We start from the raw sequence: 16,528 nt of genomic DNA, 5'->3' as shown, positions 1-16,528 counted from the left end.
CAGCAGGGGACATCATTTGAAAGCCGTTGCTATGGCCACGGCAATCAAATGAAGTTTAGGCAGTAAAATTACGTCCCTGGTCGTTAAGTCACGTTAAAATAGGACGTAATTTTACTGCCCGCGGTCGTGAAGGGGTTAAGTCATCAGGCTTTGTCCACAGGCTACAGTTAGGTCCAGAAATATTTGGACAGTGACACAATTTTCGCGAGTTGGGCTCTGCATGCCACCACATTGGATTTGAAATGAAACCTCTACAACAGAATTCAAGTGCAGATTGTAACGTTTAATTTGAAGGTTTGAACAAAAATATCTGATAGAAATTGTAGGAATTGCACACATTTCTTTACAAACACTCCACATTTTAGGAGGTCAAAAGTAATTGGACAAATAAACCAAACCCAAACAAAATATTTTTATTTTCAATATTTTGTTGCGAATCCTTTGGAGGCAATCACTGCCTTAAGTCTGGAACCCATAGACATCACCAAATGCTGGGTTTCCTCCTTCTTAATGCTTTGCCAGGCCTTTACAGCCGCAGCCTTCAGGTCTTGCTTGTTTGTGGGTGTTTCCGTCTTAAGTCTGGATTTGAGCAAGTGAAATGCATGCTCAATTGGGTTAAGATCTGGTGATTGACTTGGCCATTGCAGAATGTTCCACTTTTTTGCACTCATGAACTCCTGGGTAGCTTTGGCTGTATGCTTGGGGTCATTGTCCATCTGTACTATGAAGCGCCGTCCGATCAACTTTGCGGCATTTGGCTGAATCTGGGCTGAAAGTATATCCCGGTACACTTCAGAATTCATCCGGCTACTCTTGTCTGCTGTTATGTCATCAATAAACACAAGTGACCCAGTGCCATTGAAAGCCATGCATGCCCATGCCATCACGTTGCCTCCACCATGTTTTACAGAGGATGTGGTGTGCCTTGGATCATGTGCCGTTCCCTTTCTTCTCAAAACTTTTTTCTTCCCATCATTCTGGTACAGGTTGATCTTTGTCTCATCTGTTCATAGAATACTTTTCCAGAACTGAGCTGGCTTCATAGGGTGTTTTTCAGCAAATTTAACTCTGGCCTGTCTATTTTTGGAATTGATGAATGGTTTGCATCTAGATGTGAACCCTTTGTATTTACTTTCATGGAGTCTTCTCTTTACTGTTGACTTAGAGACAGATACACCTACTTCACTGAGAGTGTTCTGGACTTCAGTTGATGTTGTGAACGGGTTCTTCTTCACCAAAGAAAGTATGTGGCGATCATCCACCACTGTTGTCATCCGTGGACGCCCAGGCCTTTTTGAGTTCCCAAGCTCACCAGTCAATTCCTTTTTTCTCAGAATGTACCCGACTGTTGATTTTGCTACTCCAAGCATGTCTGCTATCTCTCTGATGGATTTTTTCTTTTTTTTCAGCCTCAGGATGTTCTGCTTCACCTCAATTGAGAGTTCTTTAGACCGCATGTTGTCTGGTCACAGCAACAGCTTCCAAATGCAAAACCACACACCTGTAATCAACCCCAGACCTTTTAACTACTTCATTGAATACAGGTTAACGAGGGAGACGCTTTCAGAGTTAATTGCAGCCCTTAGAGTCCCTTGTCCAATTACTTTTGGTCCCTTTAAAAAGAGGAGGCTATGCATTACAGAGCTATGATTCCTAAACCCTTTCTCCGATTTGGATCTGAAAACTCTCATATTGCAGCTGGGAGTGTGCACTTTCAGCCCATATTATATATATAATTGTATTTCTGAACATGTTTTTGTAAACAGCTAAAATAACAAAACTTGTGTCACTGTCCAAATATTTCTGGACCTAACTGTATATACTTCATGCAGCATTTGCTTGGACCTGTCCCGCCCACAACCATGACTCAGTCATGGGTACGGGATTGTAATAGACCAGGTGAGTGCTGCTGAGAGCAGTTCTACTATTCATATGTGAGGCCGTATGGCACATTTTATAAAAATATTTTAGTGTAGGACTGCCTCAAATGAGATTTGCCGTGACGTGGCGAGGCAGCTCAAGAAATTGCAATTTTTTGCCAAAAATCTCAAAAAATTTTATAATACAGTTTTGAATGTTTAGTGCTGAAGTGCACATTTGGTGCTGGCTTTTTGTTTTTTCTTCATTGAATTGGTCGGTGGTTGACCTCCACCTTGCTATGCACCCCAATTTGGGATGTATTCCATCTGTCTAGATTTTGGCGGTTGGTGACTGTTCACATTAAGTCATCAGGCTTTGTCCACAGGCTATATACTTCATGCAGCATTTGCTTGGACCTGTCCCGCCCACAACCATGACTCAGTCATGGGTACGGGATTGAAATTGACCAGGTGAGTGCTGCTGAGAGCAGTTCTACTATTCATATGTGAGGCCGTATGGCACATTTTATAAAAATATTTTAGTGTAGGACTGCCTCAAATGAGATTTGCCGTGACGTGGCGAGGCAGCTCAAGAAATTGCAATTTTTTGCCAAAAATCTCAAAAAATTTTATAATACAGTTTGGAATGTTTAGTGCTGAAGTGCACATTTGGTGCTGGCTTTTTGTTTGTTTTTTTTACACACACAGATAAGTAGACTTTTAGCCAGAGAAGCAACGGCATGTGTGATAGGATGTCCTTGTCACATGTCCCTGCATTATAAATACGGGCATCTGCCCGTCTGGACGCCATTATCTGCCTTCTGCATCTGGGTGTCAGTCACCGCTGGCGTAGCTCCTGTCTCCGATACTGCTGTGTACGCTCTACACACAGTGCTATACAGAATAGGGATAGAAGTTTCTATTAGCCCTTGTAAGGGCTAATACCAGCAGGCACAGAGCCATAGGTGACAGTCAGGTCCATGAAAACAGATTTTAACAGCTACACAAGATAACAGCGTCTGTGTAGCTAAGGTCAGGGATTTCCTCGCTGCATTTCCCCATTAGGAGGGATAGAAAGTGAGGCTTCCTTTCCTCTACCCAGACCCACAACCCTGCCACTGTACCCTCCTGCCCTTTGCACACTCAAACTCATTGTTACTAAGCCATTATACTAGCAAACACTGAGTAAACTTAGTGGCATCCTAAAAGTGGCTGTTGGACTTCCATTAGTGTCCCACTAGTGCAAATCTATTTGCAGCACCTCTGCGTTGCACACTCAAACTCATTGTTACTAAGCCATTATACTAGCAAACACTGAGTAAACTTAGTGGCATTCTAAAAGTGGCTGTTGGACTTCCATTAGTGTCCCACTAGTGCAAATCTATTTGCAGAACCTCTGCATTGCACACTCAAACTCATTGTTACTAAGCCATTATACTAGCAAACACTGAGTAAACTTAGTGGCATCCTAAAAGTAGCTGTTGAACTTCCATTAGTGTCCCACTAGTGCAAATCCATTTGCAGAACCTCTGCATTGCACACTCGAACTCATTGTTACTAAGCCATTATACTAGCAAACACTGAGTAAACTTAGTGGCATCCTAAAAGTGGCTGTTGGACTTCCATTAGTGTCCCACTAGTGCAAATCTATTTGCAGAACCTCTGCATTGCACACTCAAACTCATTGTTACTAAGCCATTATACTAGCAAACACTGAGTAAACTTAGTGGCATACTAAAAGTAGCTGTTGGACTTCCATTAGTGTCCCACTAGTGCAAATCTATTTGCAGAACCTCTGCATTGCACACTCAAACTCATTGTTACTAAGCCATTATACTAGCAAACACTGAGTAAACTTAGTGGCATCCTAAAAGTAGCTGTTGGACTTCCATTAGTATCCGACTGGTGCAAAGCTATTTGCAGCACCACTGCATTGCACACTCCTGCTCTGTTTTTAATAAGCTATAATAATAGCAAAAAATGATGCCAGTTAGTGGCATCCAAAAAGTGGCTGTTGTACTCCATTTGTGCCCCAATGGTGCCAAACTATTTCTAACCCCTCTGCATGACACCCTCCTGCTCTGTTTTTAATAAGCTATAATAATAGCAAAAAATGCTGATAGTTAGTGGCATCCAAAAAGTGGCTGTTGTACTCCATTTGTGCCCCACTGGTGCCAAGCTATTTCTAGTACCTCTGCATGACACCCTCCTGCTCTGTTTTTAATAAGCTATAATAATAGCAAAAAATGCTGATAGTTAGTGGCATCCAAAAAGTGGCTGTTGTACTCCATTTGTGCCCCAATGGTGCCAAGCTATTTCTAACACCTCTGCATGACACCCTCCTGCACATTTTGCAACGCTATTTTTATAGCAAACTCATGGAATTCCTTGCTGCATTTCACCATTAGGAGGGATAGAAAGTGAGGCTTCCTTTACTGTCCTGGTACACACAGAACACGGCCACTGTACCCACCTGCCCACTTTTGCCACGATATTTAATTTGCCCAAAGAGCTGACACTTTTTCTGCCATCCTAAAATTGTCTGGAATACTAAGTTAGTGTTCCTTTGCTGCCAAGCAAGGTACAACACATGTGCGTTCTACACTCATTTCCATTTGTGGAACACAATAATTAACTGCAGGTAGTCCAGCCAATGTTTCACGAAGGTGCAGGCGTGGATATAATGTTGCCTTCAACCAATGGTGGTTCTCTCGATGTCTGACAGCTCAACAATACCATCTGTTTCCACTTCCAAAACAAGTGACGACCTGGCAATCACACTCCCGCTTACGGGTAAATGGGTGGAAGTTCATCGTGAAAAAGCATGTGTGACTGCTGTCCCCACAGTCACAGAAGATGAAGAGCACGCAGATGCACTTGATGGGGCAGGCGGTGGTTGCACAGCCCCGCTAGGCCGCATTGTAGCACAGTGAAATTCCCTTTGCGACTTATGCTTCATTTTAAGTCTTGTATTTGGTGGGATCGACAGTATGCAGCAAAACCACGCAACATGAAAAGCACTGTTTGCAGTTGGGTTCACAAATGATTCTTTCACTTTCCCAAAACAAACAATAAGAACCATGCATTAAATTGAAATAATAGAACAATCTAATCAATGGCCTACTGCTTGCTAAGCCCTCTGGGTAGCAGCAGTAATTGTGTGTTTGTGCGTGTGTGTGTGTGTGTGTGCGAAGACAACTAACTAGTGGCGCATCACAAGAGCTTCCCAGTTATCTACCTATACATAGACAAAACACATCACCCACCCTGAATACCCTTGTTAGCTGAAGCCTCACAGATAAGGCAGATGATAACAGTGTGAATGCAAACCACACAGCTCTGCAACACAGTCATGTAAATTTTGAAAAGCAACATTCAATGCAAACATGTGTCGCTGTCCCTCTATGATTTAAACTGTACGTGACAATTTGACAGTGCAGAGGCAGCAAGTATGATTGTCTATATAGTCGTCCTACCCAGAACAGATATGTGTTTTCATAATAAAACAAAGTGTTGCGTGAACGCACTACTGTCTGGGCACAGCCTACCGTACCCGTGTAATGTGATGTCCAGTTGCCATAAATACAGACTTTACGCTCCTATAATGGTTAACAGTATAGACAGCACCGGAAGAATGTTGGTCTGTGGCACAGGATGCTGCTCACTGGCGTTACGGTACTCGTCACAAAACTCCAAAATGACTCCCCTCACAATTGAACGAAGTATTTCCGCGGTTGCTCCTTCCTGTGTGCCGATTTACCCCAGCCGCAGCCTAACTCCAGTGTTTCGCCAACTGAGTATGCTCTGCCTGACTGTGTCATTCCTGAGGCAAAGTCTTAATTTTGGGCTACAGCGCATGCTCGTTTGGACTGTGCCTGAGTCATTCTGCGACCTGCGGCTCAACACACTTACACAGGGCCCTGGTGCTTGACTCACTCTCGGGAGGCCACTAAAACTAACTGCACCCAACATCAGGCCCAGGTGTCCCCTTACACTGCAGTGGCGGTCCCCACTGACCGCAATACCGAGAGTGGCGTCACAAAAATACATATAAAGAAGCAACCTAAGTGTGACCAGACTCTTCCTCCACGTGGAGTCCCTGAAGGTAATGCACCAACACAACACCCGTGGGACTTCACACTGACTGAGAAAAGCCTCTTTGCACAGGTACTTGCACTACGTGCCGGGTCTAAGTCCTGTGTTGTGCCTAGACAGCATGCTGAAGCGGAAAGTCTTTTTTTCAGAAACTGTATTTCATGCTACTGAGCATGCTCAGGCACTTACTGCATCAGAGGCTAGGTCGGGTAATGAACTCTTTGGCCCTGCCCCTGATGTGGGGAGCCCATATAGACCACAGGGCATCAGGTGCCCTGACAATTTGGCCAGGCCACTCCCAACAGGCTTGCAGAGGGCCGCCCCTATGACTTGTCACCTCATTGTTGTTGGTCAGACGATGACTGTTGAGGTGTTTTGGTTGTGGCAGCCATGAGGTCATCATTCAAGTGGCCATTCAAAATAGGACGCTAGTTATGCCACTCATGACGTGTCACTCTGCTTTTGTGTCCAGGAGGTGCATTGTGGTCCACCCTGGCTTCGGGCGGACCCAGGTTATAAAAGGGGCTGGAGCCAAGAATAAGGTGCCAAGTCTTCTATTATGCTCCGAAAGAGCACACCTCCATGTGTTGAACCCATTGCGGCTTTAGGCCAGAGGTAGGCAGGGATAGGTCATCGATGCAGGCCGCCACCACAGTTGGTAACGCAGAACGTTTAAGAACAGCTCCTGTCCTACCAGTCCTGCTAGTGCAGCCCAGTGGCATAAACAGGCCTGCTGCTGCTGATGCACCTGCTGTCCACAGGTGTGTCCCCTAAGCACACGGACTGCGTAACCAATGGCCCCTGTGTTGTTAACAGGGAATTCCTGGGCTGGGTGGTCGTGTGGACCCTGTCACGCTAACAGGGCTCCAAGTCTCCAGATCCGAGTTGCATCTAACTCGGTTCAGGCTACTATTTGTTTGAGAGTCAACCTGCTCTGTATCCTCCACCTAACCTTCCAGTTGCCAACCTCTCCTTTTCCATCTGTGAGCACGGTGGACACCGAATGGCGATTGGGATATCTACCTTTCTCTTTCTTTCCTTCTTAATATTTTTGATATAGCGGTAACATATATACCACCTTATCCAAATCTGCCAGTCCCACCATACCAGATGTTGTTTCTTCAGCAAATGTTAATGTTGCTTAACCACCAAACCCACGGACACAAACTTTTTTACCCTTTCCAACACACCTGTTCCCCTTTCCACCAGCATCTGTCCTTTTTCAACTCAGTTTGTATATGAAAAAAATGCAACTCTGCAGAGACACCGTACTCAACGCCGTCTCAGCACAGCAGCCAGCCCTCGGTCCCTCAGATGTGGACAAGTAAGACCATTTCCTCCTATCGATGAAAAAGCGTTGAGATTCCCTCTGTGCACCACTGGTGTTTAGTGGAAAAGCAGATGTAAGATTGTGTACCAACTTCTGCTGATACTCCTGCATACGTGCATCCCTTTCTATGTCAGGAGTTATTTCGCAAAATTTTGTGTTGTACCGGGGATCTAACAGTGTGGCAACCCAGTAGTCAGCATGACTTGGAATTCGTACAATCCGAGGGTCATGTTGTAGGTAGTGCAGCAAGAAGGCGCTCATGTGTCTTGAGCATCCAGGAGGACCAAGTCCTTGGTGTGTTGGTGGCGGAGAGGTGAGAATCGTGCCTCCTCCCTCTGCCCTCTCCCCACAACCTCGCACAACCAAAATGTGAGCAAGCTCTCACTAATCTGCTGAGTCTTCCATGCCCATCGCCAGTTCGTCCTCCATTTCTTCCTGGGCTCCTGCACCTTCCTCAACTGTTTGCTGATACTATGCTCCCTTGATAATCCCTCTCCCCCACCGTACCATGACTGCCGCCAAGATGCCGCTGACCATCTGGACCTTGTAGATCTTGTTATCCCTTCCGCATATGACTCCTCCAGTACTTCCTCCCTTCCTCTTGGACCAACACCTGACTCCGAATAATACTTACAGTGTGTTCCATCATGTAGATGACCAAAATTGTACGCTGAGAATGTCATCGCCAGTGTTAAACATCTGCGTCGAGATTTGTAAACTGTGTAGAACGGTGCATATGTCATTGATCTGACACCACTCCAGCAGCGTGATCTGCACCACCTCTGGATCAAGTTAGCCCAGGGTATACGTCATAACGTATTTCAGCTGGGCTCTGCGGTGCTGACACAGACGCTGCAACATGTGCAGATTAAAATTCCTGCGTGTCGGAACATCGCATTTCTGACGTTTCACCGCCAGACCTTAAGACTTCAGGAGCGATGAAAGTTGTTGAGCTACTGGGTGCGAACGATGGAAGTGAGCACATAGTGAGCGTGCCTGCTGTACAAGGCCATGTAGGCCGGGATGTTGTTTTAAAAATTGCTGGAGAATCAGATTAAACACGTGAGCCATACAAGTCACGTGTGTCACATGGGCCTGAGGAAGGCACGCTGCCATGTTTGCATCATTGTGCACATGGCTGTTAAGTCACCACCGTAGTCCGCTACGTCAATTTGTACTCCGGTCGCAAGGTGACAACGTGTTCCTTTCATGCATAGTGCTGATGATGGGAGAGGAGTCGACGCCAGCGGCGCAGGTGGACGCAGGTTATGCTCACCCACTGGGATGCGTTACCTTGACAGATGCAGAACCACAGGCTGAATGCAGGTGGTGGGTATCTCACAGATGAAGTAGCATCATTCAGCTACAACCAATGGGAAGACACAACACCCTTTTTTAGGCCCCTCCTGTCTGAAGACCACTGCCAGACATAGCTATGAACCTCTGGTTACTGTTACCCCCAGTTTAGCTTTATGAGTTTGTGTGCTTCTTACCTGACTACTTTTCCTGCTTGCTGTTTAGGTACCTCGTTGGCCGATTTGCATTTCACCTCTGCTTGTTTTCTGATTAAGTCCTGTCCCTCCCATTCTGTTCCTCTTCCTCAATTAATGTTTTGACCCTGCATGACTACTATTCTCTGGAACTGCTGCTTTCCACAGGTATTGATCAACTTGGGCCCTGTGTCATTCAACATCACTGTATAGGGATTAAAGGGTTTCAGGGTTCTGGGGGTCCAGCTTGGTGAGTGGGTTCCCTCTAGCCTATCCTTTACAGCTTGTCTGAGTGTGTTGATCTAGGCAGGCGTTACACCGTGCCCTCGACAGAAGGACATGTAGGCTGGGATAGTATTTAAAAATTGCTGGAGATTCAGATTCAACACGTGAGCCATACAAGGTACGTGTGTCACATTGCCCTGAAGAAGGTCCGCAGACTGTTTAGCATCATTGTCGCACCCGGCATTCCCTGGCTGCTGGTTGAGTGGAGACAACCATTGATGAAACTCGGTCTCACTCTACAGAGCTTACCGTCCACAATTCCTCAGCGGTGTCTCACATTTCCCCTACATTTCAAAGTAAACATTTGACCGCCTGATGGCCTTGAGCTCTGCTGCCAGCATAGTAAGGAGGTGTGTGGGATTCCTTGGGCGCAGTTACAAGGAAGGCAAGCCTGACCACACAAGGTTTGGGCTGAGGTGCAGGAATAACACGAGGTTGATGAGGCAGAAGCAGTGGAGGAACTTGTACATACAGAGGAAGGATTGAAACACACAACTCGTGGGGACGGAAAGACTTGTACAGCAGACACTTCTCCATCTATCACCATAGTTACCCAGTGCCCAGTCAGTGACATGTAACTCCCCTGTCCATGCTTACTGTTCCAAGTATCTGTGGTGAAATGCACCCTGTCACACACTAATAATAATATTAATAATAATCTTTATTTCTATAGCGCCAACATATTCCGCAGCGCTTTACAATTCACACACAGAGTTTCTCAAGGAAGCGGTGATGTTGTGTGCGACCTGCTGTGTTAGCGCGGGCACCCCTTTCTTGGAAAAGGAGTGAAAATGGCCATCGGCTCTTGGGGCACTGCAATGGGCATAAGGTCTTGAAAATCCTCAGTGACAAAAGGGTGTAAAGGCAGCCTATCTGTAGCCAACAAGTTGGAGATGCCGAAACTAAACCTCTTAGGCATGTCATGCACTTCGAAAATCATGTAAAAAACAGCGAGGGGACTCCAACCACAGTCTCCCTCGTTGCCACTAATTGGGCCACACACACCCCACTTGACTGTCATCAGTTGATCCCCCTTTTCAAAATGAAAAAGATGCTTTACATGAAGCACTCTCAAAAATACGTGTGCCTTTCGCGTCCCCTGGCTGACCCAGGGGAAGAAAAGTCCTCTGAGAGCCATGACTTGTTCATCTTGGTTCTTTTAGAAACACAGCGAGGGGACTCCAACCACAGTCTCCATCGTTGCCACTAATTGGGCCACACACACCCCACTTGACTGGCATCAGTTGATCCCCCTTTTCAAAATGAAAAAGATGCTTTGCATGAAGCACTCTCAAAAATACGCGTGCCTTTTGCCTCCACTGGCTGACCCAGGGGAAGAAAAGTCCTCTGAGAGCCATGACTTGTTCATCTTGGTTCTTTTAGAAACACAGCGAGGGGACTCCAACCACAGTCTCCCTCGTTTCCACTAATTGGGCCACACACACCCCACTTGACTGTCATCAGTTGATCCCCCTTTTCAAAATGAAAAAGATGCTTTGCATGAAGCACTCTCAAAAATACGTGTGCCTTTCGTGTCCCCTGGCTGACCCAGGGGAAGAAAAGTCCTCTGAGAGCCATGACTTGTTCATCTTGGTTCTTTTAGAAACACAGCGAGGGGACTCCAACCACAGTCTCTCTCGTTTCCACTAATTGGGCCACACACACCCCACTTGACTGGCATCAGTTGATCCCCCTTTTCAAAATGAAAAAGATGCTTTGCATGAAGCACTCTCAAAAATACGTGTGCCTTTCGCCTCCCCTGGATGACCCAGGGGAAGAAAAGTCCTCTGAGAGCCATGTCCACAATGTCAGTGGACAGACGCGTGTGCTTATCTGCCAGCAGACCCCCAGCAGCACTGAAGACAGGTTATGAGAGAACGCTGGCTGCAGGACACGACAAGATCCCCAAGGCGTATGTGGCAAGCTCAGGCAATTTATCCAGATTGGAAGCCTAAAATGAGCAGGGCTCATGTTGCACAGTAATGGCATCGATGTTTCCTTGCATATACTCATATATCTGTGTCTCCTCCTCTTTTTCCTTGTCCAGCTCTTTTGTTTTCGCATGAGTATATGTCCTTGTCACTTTCCTATGTGTTTGTGTTGTGTTGTGAGTTGTTTGTCACCTTTTGGACACCTTTGAGGGTGTTTTCTAGGTGTTTTTATGTGTTTGTGATTGCCTGCCATTGTTTTCTATGGGGTTCGAGTGGTTCGCCGAACTGGTTCGCCGAACCGAACTCGAACGAGACCTCCGTTCGGCGAACCGAACTCGAGCCGAACCGCGACCGGTTCGCTCATCTCTAGTCAAGTCCCTGGTGAAACAAGGCTCTGCTGGAATAGACCCTGCTGCCCTCGCCGAGGCCCAACGACTGTGGAGGGAACGAGCCCGGCTGTACCTGCACCAGGGGAAGCTGTATCGGGAATTTATCAACCCGAAGACCCATGAGAAGGTTCGCCAGCTGGTGATTCCCCAGACTAACGTGCCCACTGTTCTGCAGGCATACCATGACGGTGCCGGGCACTTTGGGTGGAAGAAGCTGGAGATGCTGTTGAGGGAGCGATTCTATTGGAGTGGGATGCGGGAGTCTGTGGAGGCCTGGTGCCGAGAATGTGGTCCCTGTGCACTGAGAAGAAGGGATGAGGCCAGCCAAAAGGCCCCTTTGCGCCCAATCATTACGCATCAGCCGCTGGAGCTGGTCGCCCTCGACCACGTGAAGCTCACCCCTAGCTGAAGTGGGTACACCTATGCTCTGACCATTGTAGACCACTATTCGAGATTCATGGTGGTTGTCCCAGTTAAAGATCTGACCGGGCGTACTGCAGCCAGAGCCTTCCAGGCCTACTTTTGTCGACAACATGGGTACCCGGAGAGGGTGCTGACCGACCAGGGTCCAGCTTTTGAAGCAGAAGTGTTTCAGGAATTCTGCCAGTTATACGGCTGTAAAAAGATCCGGACCACCCAGTACCATGCACAGACTAACGGCATGTGTGAAAAGATGAACCATCTGGTCTTGGACCTCCTTAAGACCCTGCCGTTGGAAGAGCGGAACTTATGGCCGGAAAAGCTGTCCGATCTGGTAGACATGGACAATAACATTCCTAGCAGCTCCAAAAAGTGCACGCCCACGTACCTAATGAGAGCCCGACCAGGCCGGTTGCCGGTGGACCTAGAAATGGATTTGGAGGCTCCAGAGGCCCTTCCTTCCACTGCTGACTGGGACGCCCGGCGGAGGGCGCAGTACCGACAGGTCCAAGAATACGTAGAAAAGAACTTGTGTCGGAGTCGGGGACAGCAAGAACAGTGCCTCAACAGGAAGGCTCCTGCAGGTCCCTTTCAGCCTGGGGATGTAGTACTGAAGCGAAAGAGAAGAACCCATAAGCTGGATGACCAATAGGAGAAGACCCCGTATGTTATACAACCCACTGAGTGGGAGAATGTGAAGGCCTACCAGATCAGTCGTGACCAGGGGAAGACTTCGGCCATGGTTTCCAGAGACCACCTGAAGAGGTGTCCACCACCGTTGAGGGTGGCAACTGAAGTTCCGGCCCCCAGACAGGCTGGGGAGAAAGAAAAAGAGGTAATCCACACCATGATGGGCGATTTTCCGGCAGATTGGCCTTTGCAGAATGGCGCAGTGATTCTTCCTGTGATACTGTTCCCACAACCTGTGGAGGAAAAAGAGATGGAAGTCGCCGCCAGTGAACCAGTGCCCAGGGATGCACCTATACCCAGCCCCCCTGCGTCTCCGCCTGCCCCACATAATAGACGGGAAGGGGAACCAGTTGTTTCCTCCGCCCCACTGCCTGTCACCACTAACATTGGGCCCCGAAGGTCCACACGCCCCAACCTAGGCCGACCCCCGCTTAGGTACAGGGAAACTACCATTTAGGGGTGTTACACGTTGAGTGTGTAAATAAGTAAATGAATGAATCAACCGAGCAAATAACCTGATTGACACCGTGATTGACCCGGCCGTTGCCGGCAAGTTGTCCCCGCAGGGACCCTTTGTACCGTTGGCATGAGGAACTCTTCATGGACATGCCTGAGAACTTGCAGGGCACCCACGAACTGGTGGGATTGTAAATAAGTTGGGGCATGTTTTCCGTTGCCGCCTCCGGAGAGGCAGATTTGGAGGATGGGCCTGGAGGAAAGTGATGGCCCAGGCCCGCCACTACCACAACCGGTGGCGATCCTCCGGGGGTCAGGGGTCCCCCATGGACGTGGGGTCCCCTGAAGTGACAGCCGGGTGCGAGTCACCGTACCCGTTCCCGCTCGGGCAGCCTGGATCTGGACTGGGGTCAAGGGGTGCTGCCCACTTCTTAGGGGCAGCATCAGGGCTAGGTTGCTTGGGTGGGAGAGCGGAAGCTGTCCGTCCGTTATTATTAAAAGTGTGTGTATATGTGGTTTGTAACATTTAAGTGACCTGCCTCCCGTAAGGGAAGATTTAAAATGCTTAAACTGTTGATGGTTTTTATATTTTTTACAGTTAAAAAAAAAAAAGAAAAATAAAACCGGTGATGGACGGGCAGCCCGCAGACGGTCTGCATTTAAATAAAGGGGAATGTGGCGCCCTGGACTAGCCAGGTCGTCACAGGTACTACAACACACACCCCCACCCTGAGACAGGCACATCAGCCAGACGCAAAATCCTTGTTGCCTCCCTCCAGGGGCTGATGTCCACACCAGGTGGGGTGGAGCCAGGTGGTTGCCCCCACCCACTGAGGAGTTCACAGTCCTAGAGGCGGGAAAGGAAGAGAGTTCAGTTAGGGAAGTGGAAGTGAGGAGTGAGAAGGAGCAAACTGACCGTGTCCGGGTGTGTGGCCCGGGCACTAAGCGCAAGGTTGGCAGACGGTGGTGGCCGTCTGCAGGAGAGGCGAATCAACGCGGAACCGTAAGACCGGGGACAGATGGTGGCCCGCTGGTACCGAACCGGGGAGCGAAGTGAAGCCAGCACACACAGGTAGGACCTGCGGACCCCGACCAGGCTTGGAGTCGCCGTTAGAAGTCAAATCCGTCAGTGACCAGAACCCCAGGGGTTTCCTAACAGCCAAGACCCGATTGAAGGCAACCGTCCGACCAGCAAAAGGAAATACAGCTACCACCACAGCTAGATTTCCAAGGTCCCGAGCCTGCGGGCAAAAGGGCTCCTCCGGCACATATACACGCTGGGGAGCGGGTTACCGGTGGGAATCCATCAGGACCGAACATACACAAAGATGCAGGGAAAGGCAGCCACCACCAACCGTCCGGTTGAAGTCACAGCAGCCAGCTGCGGGACCCGTCCATCCAGCCGTTTGGTTTTCCAGAGACTTTGTGTACATTTGTGGCTGAGTAAGTACAACCGTGCCGTCCGGCACCACGCTGCGCAGTCCAGACGACACTGCACTTTGCCAACCCTGCCTCCCCGTCACCTCACCGGGCCCCGGGACCACCCCTACCCATGGAGGGAGGGAACAACATCCCAGCTGCTCCCTACCATCGCTCCCGGGATCCCCGCCACCAGCAGCGGTGGTGCCCAACCTCACCACAACCCGTGGGTGGCATCACGGACCAAATCCCCAAACCAAACTACCCCCTTTCACTCACGGGCGAGGAGCGCCGCTCGAGTCCCCGGATCCGGGCCCACTGCTCAAGCCACCGAGCAACAGCAGCGCCGGACCCGAGCGTTAGCGAGCGCGCGGCGGCGTCCTCCCCGCCCACGACACTGCCCCACTAAGAAGACAAGGAACAGGAAGCGGCTCTAAGAACAGTTCTCGTAAGGGATCACTGCCTATGGCTGTGGGTGCAGGATACTCAGCGAAACATATTGACCCTTGGACTCCAGGGCCATAGAGATGAAGGGCTTATTTAACTTTCCTGGCTAAAAGAATGTTCACAAGTAATATGCCGTCATTGGAAACTGCAATGATTGTGTGTCTGAGTTATACAGAAGATACCATGAAGTGTGCTGCCTGCTGTATTATGTGACCAAGTGTTGTGCCAAGTAAAGACTACTTTGTTGTTATGAATTTGTTTGTCGTCCTTATCTGGAAGTCCTATTGACCTGATGAAGAGTGTAACAGCATTGCTCCAAGTAACACTATCAGCACACACAGACCCAGAACTCTCATTTAAAACCCGTGTCTCGGGGTGCTGAACTTTACACTCTTGCCCACACAGACCCAGAACTCTCATTTAAAACCCGTGTGTCGGGAGGCTGAACTTTACACTCTCCCCCATGGCTACTGCCCCGGGCACCATTGCTTCAGCCATGCGCTGCAATCTCCTGACATTTGAAAAAGAGATCACTCTCCGTCATGGTACTCCCATGACATCTCTGCATTACAACTATAATTTCTAATTCCACTAAGTAATGTTCATGAACATGGATATTTATATATAGATTGCGTTTGTTGCCCTGGAACAAGCACTCTGCCCTCAATTGGATGCATTTTATACCACAGTCACGGTATTGGCATGGGCTATCTACTAGTAAGAATTAAATGTGTAAGCAATGGAAGTTCCCATATTTAGGATCCACACCAAACCCATCAGGTAGATAATAAGTGGCCAATTTACTATCTATTTACTGCTAACCTACATGACCATCTATGATCAGACATAATTACTACCCTTGTATTTCGGTTTGATTTATTGCAGAAGCCATTAGTCCTAAAATTAATAACTAATTTATACAAATAATTAAGTATTACATATTATAAAAAAATGAGAAGACAAATCATTCAGTTTTGAACTCTTTATTAAATACAGTCTCTACCTATACCTAAAGCCATTGATCCAGAAGAAGGCAAAAAACCTGGACACATTCAGCCAATTTGTGCCACAGGGAAAAAATTCCTTCTCGACCCCAAGAAAAGGCGATCAGTTCAAGAACCCTGGACCAAGGCTATACTACAACTAACTGAGCTATAGGACGGTTATATCATATAAGAACCCTTATGTGGAATTCATAAACTGGCCAACAGAAGAACTGGAATTAGGCCGGTGGTAGTATGGTACTTGTTTAGGCCTGTTGTTTGAAGACCAGAAATAGCCTTCGCTATTGCCCCAGACTAGGACAGATTTTGTATTTTATTACCTTTCAGAGCATCGCATCCCTGAAGAATGAAATCATTAGGGATGATCGAATACCACAAATATCCGACTTCGCGAATATCCGACCAATAGGTCACTGCTATGTGAATATTCGATGCGCAATATAAGTCTATGGGAAGCCCAAACAATTGTTATTCGGGTTATCCATAGACTTACATTGCATATCAAATATTCGCAAATAGTCAAATAGCGGCAACCTGTTTGCGAATTTTCGCAAAGTCAGATATTTGTGGTATATGATCATCCCTAGAAATCATCCTTAGTGACTAAGTGAGTAAATTAAACGAAAAAAGTGCACGTTTGTTATGATGCTCAAGATGGGGACCAGAATGTGGACTAATAATAAAATAGGGAACATGATAGGAGACATATCTAC

This window comes from Anomaloglossus baeobatrachus, chromosome 7 (assembly GCF_048569485.1).
Source record: "Anomaloglossus baeobatrachus isolate aAnoBae1 chromosome 7, aAnoBae1.hap1, whole genome shotgun sequence".
Classification (NCBI taxonomy): Eukaryota; Metazoa; Chordata; class Amphibia; order Anura; family Aromobatidae; genus Anomaloglossus; species Anomaloglossus baeobatrachus.
This window is presented reverse-complemented; position numbering follows the sequence as displayed.